The following is an 8,253-nucleotide window of genomic DNA, read 5'->3' as shown; positions in this document are numbered from 1 at the left end:
CAGCTGCCGGAATCCTGCAATCACCGAATGGAGCTTAGTCTCGGGTTTCCTTTTACCCACGGGTAACTGAGGTGAAACCTCCACAACTGCTGGTAGCTCCTACAACTCTGCAGTCGCCGAAGGGAGTTTAGTCTCGGGTTTCCTTTTACCTACAGGTAACTGGGTGATACCTCCACAGCTGCTGATAGCTGCCGTAATCCTGCAGTCATTGGAGGCACTCATACTCGGGTTGCCCGTGGGTAACTGGGTGATACTTCCACAGCTGCTGTAGCTACTGGAACCCCGAATTCGCTGATGGAAGCTCAGTCTCAGGTTATCTTTTACTCACGGGTAACTGGGTAAAATTTCCATCGCTGCTAGTAGCCGCTGAACCCAGAAGTCAGTGGAAGCATTCCAATTTAGGGTTTCCAGTTACGATAAAAGAGTCGGGGTTACGACACAACGCAATGCAAGGTAAGCTGGACAGAGCATGTCAGAGCAAAGATTCACTTGATTACACGAGGCGGGCACTTCCACCCTCTGAAGACAAACAAATCCTGTCGGAAGTATTAGTCAGCTGCAGCACATACAGGAAATAATACAGCCTCTAAAAATTTAAGAGGTATTGCATGCAAATGCTTGTTTTGGACTTGTGCCCAGCTCTCGAACACACACTAATCTGCATATGCAAGTCTACTGAGCGCATGTCCCTGACCAGTGGACTCGAGCCCTCAATACCGAGAGAGCGTTATCCACTTAAGAACCCACCCTCTGCACACGTGCAGGCTGAGGAGACTAACAGACACAGCGCCATTCAACAGTAATTCATTTTCCATCCAGCCTGTATTAGCTTTCAGTTTGCCTGTCGATAAAGCGCTGAACAAAAGCCGAAGAAAATAAATAAATACGACAGCCTATTTGTCTCGTGAAAATTCATTTCCCTCCGTGCAGGCTCGAGTGGCGGCATCAGATTTAATGTTCTGCGAGATGTGAAGTGCTGCCTCTCCATTTCACACACCCTCTCCAGCCCAGAGGGGTGACTCTGCAGCCCCCTCAGGAATCTTTCTTCTAAATAGACAGTCTGATAGAATCTGTGGGCTTGCTGGGTCAGGAGAATGCTTGATGGAAATCGGTTTAATGGCTTCCGCGCACGCGGGACAGCTAACAAATAAATAAATAAAGACGCACGGACATATGAGAGGTGGGAAGGGGGCTGCTTTGGAGGGGGAACAAAGGACTTCCGCATAAACAAGATGTCGAGCTTCGTGAACTCTACCTGAACCTCGATGCAAGTCAAACGACGCAGAAACATAACCTGTTACAACACGCTTCCTTCAGATAAGAAATATCTTCACGACGGCCGTGAAGCTGATGCCCCAGTCCGGATGGGCCTTCCAAAAGGGAGACAGGGCGGTAACTAAAAAGCATCCTTTTCAATGGGAAGCCAGCGTTTAGCATAAACGCTGACGCGACCCAATGAAAAGGATGGGCGGGGCTTCAAGTCCTCTCTGGAAATCTTCTTGATCACAAAAGGTCTTGCAGAGCGAGCAGGGCGTTGCGCTGCAACGCTACGCGAGACCTAAAGAGTGGCCCACATTTCCGGGTCGTGACTTTTTAATAAACACCAATTGATTTAGTCTCATTGGGTACATGTTTATAGAAATGTTTGGTAAATTTAACATTTTATAGCTTATAGAGCCAGTAGCTGGGTAAAAACTGGGAGTTTTGGCCAGCCTGGCAAGGTGAAATATAACGGTCCAAGGGCCACAACACCTGAACTGATGGGTATTTTAATATCCTAGCCTGTATAAAAATGACAAAAATCACCTGCATCCAATATTTTTCCACCTAATCTGTATGTATTGTAAACAGTAAACATAAGGCAAATGCACTTTATACTGATTTCTAAAGGTGCCTTAATGACCCGTGACTGGTCGTAAAATTAAAAAAGGCAGAAAAGCCATGTTAAAAAGGAATAAGGTTTTTATTATATAAATCATCTTTAATTATCATGCTCTGGAGATTGCAACATTTTAAAACATGAACAATGGGCGGTTATTTTTTTTAATGTTTTGCCCAGAATCACAGGATGTTGAGCTAAAGCTGGGACTCCAACATAGTTACCGCATTCCAAAGTTGACAGCTCTGGTCAAAGCCTCACAGCTAGGCCTGTGCAAACCCCCCCTCTCCCTTTCCCACTCCCATCCCTCTCACCAGCCCCTTACACGTAGCACAGAAAGATACTGGGGCTGAGATGACAACACCTGGCCCTCAGCAAGGCCCCTGAATACACTCTCGCTCCCCGTCCACCAAGACCTGAATGTGATGGGATGGCCTAGTGGGGGAGGGGGAAGCGAAAAGACAGTGATTTTGGGCTGGGTCGAACCCAAGGGGGTGAGGTGAATATGACCCTACAGCCAGAGCAACAACTGTCCCTTAGGGAGGCCGCTTCCCACTCGACCCCTCCCCAGACCACTATAGCCTCAGGCAATGGCCTGGCAGAGGTGGAAGGAAGCAAAGAACAAAGCTTCTGGGCCGGCCTAGTAGGTGGGGGGCAATGGGGCTGAGGTGAAGATGGGCAATCGGCCGTTATCACCTGACACTGAACCCCCTCAAGCAAGGCTGCTTTACTCTCCCGTCCCGCCTCTGTATGACAGCCCAGCAGGGGAGAAGGAACATTTCTTTTGGGTGTCTGTGAAGCCCCCGAGGGCCTAAACTGAAGTCTACGATGGCAGGCTAGTGATGCAAGTCCCTGCCCTGAAAGTCAGCTTGCATTGCAATACAGCGGACGGGCGGGGGGGCTGTTGAAGAATGCAAGGTTTTGTAAGCCGGGTGACACAGAGCTTTAAACAAAACGGCCCGTAGGTGACACTTAAGCCCGGCCCATCGGCCAATGCCCGACTGCCTGCCTTTTCAATCCACCGTGTGAGCGGGGGGGTGGGGGGGGGCAGCAGAGTGAAAGCAAAACCAGTGCAGCACTCATCAAAGGGGCATTGCGCTCATAGAAAGAGCTATTACCTGCGAAGAGGGAGGGTTGTGCTGCAAGGAGGACTGCAGCACAACCCTGCCTCTCATCCGACGTGCACCACTGCTTTTCTTTGTTTTTGTGTTGCAGATTTATATAGCGTGAACTTGACCCATAGGTATTGGAGCGCTTTACATGAACACCAGTTATGTTACACAAGAACGCATTCATTTTGTTAGGTCTCGCCTGACCCAGCGCATGCGCTGGTCTGGCGAGACTTATTGAGAGGGCTCCAAAAAGTGCTACCAGGCCAGCCTAGCGCCACAGTGCATGTGCGCGGGCGCGCGCGCCGCTTTTACCGCGATTACTTTCACTTTCACGGCCCGCTTTGATGTTTTATCACGATCGCTATCACTTTCGTGGCCCCACGGCCGCTTGGCATAGCCAATAGGTCTCGCTTTTGGGACCTTATAAGTATTTAGTTATGCAACTGTTGCATGGCTAAACAATTATAAGGTCCCAAAGGCGAGACCTATTGGCTATGCCAATGCTTGTTTTTTGGTAGGCACAAGGAGATTAAGTGATTTGCCCAGAATCACAGGATGTAGAGTCTACCCTGAGGCTGAATCCTTGGTTTCCCAGCTTCAAGGTCGGCAGTCTAGCCGTGAGACCACATCTGTGAGGCAGGTCAGGCTGGAGCCCCGTTACCAATTGGAAGGGAGGGGGGAGGGAGAGCACAGGAAATACACAACAATAAAAGCAAATGTAAAACCAGTGCAGCACTCATGAAACGGGCACAGCGCTGAAAAAGTATGTACATAATTTTTTACAAGAAGCAGCCTCCATTGCTTTGAAAGTGAACGCGTGCATGGCGCTCTGAACATAAAAAAGAAGAAGCGCTGCCATTGTGAAAGCAGCGTCCAGTGAGTGCTGCAAGCAAAGCGGGCGCCTTTGCATGCTGAACATAAAAAACAAGAAACGCTGCCATTGTAAAAGCAGTGTCACACGAGTGGTGCAACCAAAGCAGGTGCCGTTGCAGGAAAGCATGTCGTGCCTGCAGTAGGAGAAACTCATTAAAGAAAATAGTGCTCACAGACTGGTAATAAAACATACAGTGTAACAACAGAAGAAAAAGAGCCACTCTTCATGGGAGGTTACAAATGAAGATAAGGCGGTACTAAGGAGGGACTAATAAGCCTATTAACGAATCAGAAGCCAGCATTTACTAAGGACAGTGACACAAGCCAATGAAAAATATGGGTGGAGAGTGGGCGGAGCTTCAAGTCTGTACCTGAATACAGCATGCCTGAGAGAGCAGCGCATGCGCTGCCCAGGCTTGGCCTATAAACACGTGAGCTCTGGAAGCCAAACATTCTCCCTTCTTTCATCCACTGGAAATATTCAGAAACAGGAAATCCTTAGAAACTGTAGCTGCGAGCGTCACTGCAGTATCAGATGCCCTTTGTTCCTTAGTCATTCATACCACCAATTCAGTTAACATAAAGCAATACAAAATGGTGTATTTTTATCTGGGTGCGTACAATAGTCTCTGTGACTGATTTTTAAAATAAAACCATTATATCGTTTTTCACTTCCTGGAAAATAGTTGCACTTAAAGCAAGGCATGGAGGGAAACAATGTGTAAGTTCATAACCTTGCTAGTATTAAGCAAGCAGCAAATTTCACAGGTATAAAGTAATTGCTCTTTTTTGAAGTAGATTTTATGAATTTTTCAATAATCGAAGATAACCACGCTTAATACTTTATTTAATAAGTTGCATAGTATTATGTGTGAGCCATCACTTCAGGCATGTCATCAGAAACTGAAATAATTACTTTAAACATACTGTCACTTCCCCAGTCAACCGCTCTCATAGCATAATTTGAATTTCCTTCTGCTAAGACTTCCTTTGAAGCTTCAGACCCTGACCCCAGGCAATGCAAACGCAAACATTTTTTTTAAAAAACACTGTTGTGCCCCAATAGTTCCCAGATCATCTTCTCTCCTCATATTGTTTGAATTATCTTGCCACACACAGCTTTCCACTTTTATGGGGAACCAGGAAGAGCACACAGAGCAACAAAGGTTTCCTATTTACATACAAGTCCGGGAATATCTCTAATTAAAAACCCTGTGAGTGGCATCCACTGCACTCTGACAGAATCGAACTGGCATACAGGGCAATCAGGCAGTGCCCGATGGGCTAGTCCAATATATTAGAGTGTGGTCCATTTATTTTTTATTTTTTTGCAGTTTGGAGACCTGTTTCATAGCCATGTGGACCACAAGCAAGACTGCAGCAAACACAAATTAATGCAGTTTCCCATTCCTTACAGAATACTTATACAGCATGTCTTTACAAGTTCAAAACTGGACAGATTTGCATATCGGCCCACGTTTATGGCTACATGTTTTGCTAATGGGGGCCACTTTTATTTTGGGGCCTGGGCTTATTTTTGGTCCCAATCTGACCCTACACTCAGATCAGGCACTCACCCATTCGAACGCCAAAGACAGCAAAATAGGCAACTTGTCAGAATGCCACACTGTGCCCTGGCATCTCCTGAAACAAGCTGAAGACACCATTAATCTCTCGTACAGTGGCGTACAAAGCTGCCGGAGAAAATGCCACACCAAGCCATTCTCCCCCCTGACTGAACAGAAACACTGCCAACTGACTGAAGGGTCAGTCCACGGCTATCTCCAAAAGAAGAAGACACTAAACCCCAACTGCAATCCAGTGGCATCAACACCAACATATCCAAGAAGTCAATCATCTGAGCCAATTACAATGGGTCGCCCAAAAGGCCCACTATTGCCTAAATACAATAATTCTCCACCACTTTGAGTCTGACCTCCAGTCGAAGCACTACGCGGTCAGCTGAGTGCTGAAACATTCTGTAGTGATCACACCAGGCAGGTAGATGAGGTTCAGGAGGATTTTTTCATGTTAGTTACAAGATCAGTAATACAGCAGTAATTCAGCCCCACCAGGAGCAGCCAGCAAGGCGCTCAGCCCTTCTCCAACTGTGTAATTCATACACCAACATTCTATGATACATCATCTCTAGAGTGTTCCACTGGTGGAGCAGTGGATGACATGTTAAGCATAATAACCAAGATACTACATATTCCACACTAAAGAGACCTGCATGCGTTAGATCTCAAACTGCATCCTTGTTTAGCATCCATTTGATTGAGCCTATCAAGTAACGAGCAATTCACTACTACATTCCACATAGCAAGTGACATTTGCTTCTTCAAACAATGAATGCTCAAACTCATGAACTGATTCAACCGACCTTGACACCCTGTTCCTCTGAAGTAAAATTCATCAGTTTACTTTGCCAGGAAGATCTTTCTCACACAGAAGCTTATGGTGCCCCCAACAAGTCTAGCATGCACTGCCCCATTAAGCTAGACTGGCTGAAGTGGGGTGCTTTGTGGCTCTGGGGCCAAGATCCTCTTGGGGGCGCGTCCTCCCAAGATGCGAACAAACAGCCGCTTCTAAAGTCTAGACATGTAAGTGAGATTATGAGTTACAACCAAGAGAGATGTGTGCTAATGAAGTATCAGGTAGTTGCTCTGAAACTATGTTATTTATTTATTTATTTATTTATGCATTTTTATAAAGCGCTGACTTTACCCGAAGGTGTCAGAGCACTGTACAATAGAACCAGTTACGTTACATGAGAGAAATGTTACAAAATAGAACGTACAAAAATAGCAGGACACAGAATCAAACACAGCAGGCAAGAGGAACACAATATCAAACACAGCAAGCAAGCCTTGATGGAAAGGGTCGTGTTCCCTAGAGAGCATCTAAACCGACTCTGTTTACAAGGTGCCCTTTTAAACACTTTGCAGAATCCGAAATGCCTTCTGGTTGATTCATGCAGAAAATGCAACAAAGAATCAAATCCAAAAGGGATCACCAACCACACAGGACCAGCTCAGCAAAACAGTGTGTCCATGTTGCAGGACAAAGAAGGCTCTTTTCTGTTTTATGTTGCTTACATCATGGCATGTTTTATCACAGAACGAGTCTTCTCCTTGCCTTGTGCAGGAGACCCATCAAGGTCCTGTTCATGTGTTTATGCTCCGGGGCGGTACATTATCACTCTTCTCAGACTCACAGTAAAGGTAAACAAGTAGCCCCCATTTTGTGGATTAAGTTACCACAGCAAAATGTGCTAGCCCAGTGGTTCCCAAACTTTTTTGACCCGTGGCTCCCTTGACCCATTGGCCATTGCCTGTGGCTCCCCACTGTTACTTTTTTTTTTAGGGTGAGGGGATGTAAGCCCGGCTTGGGAGCACTTGCATTTTTCTCCCTGAAAATATTTGGGATGAAGCTGATGAAGGTATTATAATCATATACGCAGGGTGTTTCATATTACTAAGGTGGCGACTCTAATAAAATATTCCTAGTTACACTTCTTTGTCCATGCCTTTTTTTGAAGTACCTTCTCAAACTTTTTTATTCCACTTACAGTGCTAGATAGCACCCATATGCATGTAGGCCCCATTGCCAAAGTGTTTCTGCGCTTGAAGAATATTTGCATGCACTTCAATTTCTACCCATGTCATACGTGCCAACACACCTGTCTCAGCAGGGTGAATCACGATTTTTTACACCACATACAGCTTTATTTTTGCTGCCTACTCCCTAAAATTGCCTCTAAATCAATGCAAGTAAAATAAATTCCTCTGATTCTTTTTTTTTAAACATCCCTCTTTCTTGTTTCCAAATGTTCGCATTATGTCGTATATGGTGTTTTACTTCCCTGTGCTCAAGGAGAGAGCAGGCCTGTCTGGAAATGTGTGTGCACTGAAAGAAATGTGTACTGGAAGTACCTATGATCCAAATACAAATGTCAATACTTAATATTACTTAGGATGTTTCATAGACAGGACAACTTGCATTGGTGTAAAATGCATTTGAGAAAAAACTAAACTATTAACGAGTCTAACAAAATAAATCCAGCTTCTTCCGCTTACGTTTGGAGTGTTGGAACGTGGGGATCCAGTGAAATATGGAGGTCATCTCCCTCAACATGCCAACAGTTAAGCACAACGTTTACAGCTATAGGCGTTCAACTTACAAATAATCAACATCATGCTATAAAACTAATTATTTTACCTGAAGCCAACAGATCCTTCAACATTAAATGCATTAAAGTGCTTGGTGCGCGGCTCCCCTGGCTAGGTTTGACGGCTCCCCAGGGAGCCATGGCGCACAGTTTTGGAACCACTGTGCTAGCCCTTGCATTACATTGCCAAGCTGTTACTGCTTCAGTTTCCTGCACAT

Source organism: Triturus cristatus, chromosome 7 (assembly GCF_964204655.1).
Source record: "Triturus cristatus chromosome 7, aTriCri1.1, whole genome shotgun sequence".
Classification (NCBI taxonomy): domain Eukaryota; kingdom Metazoa; phylum Chordata; class Amphibia; order Caudata; family Salamandridae; genus Triturus; species Triturus cristatus.
This window is presented reverse-complemented; position numbering follows the sequence as displayed.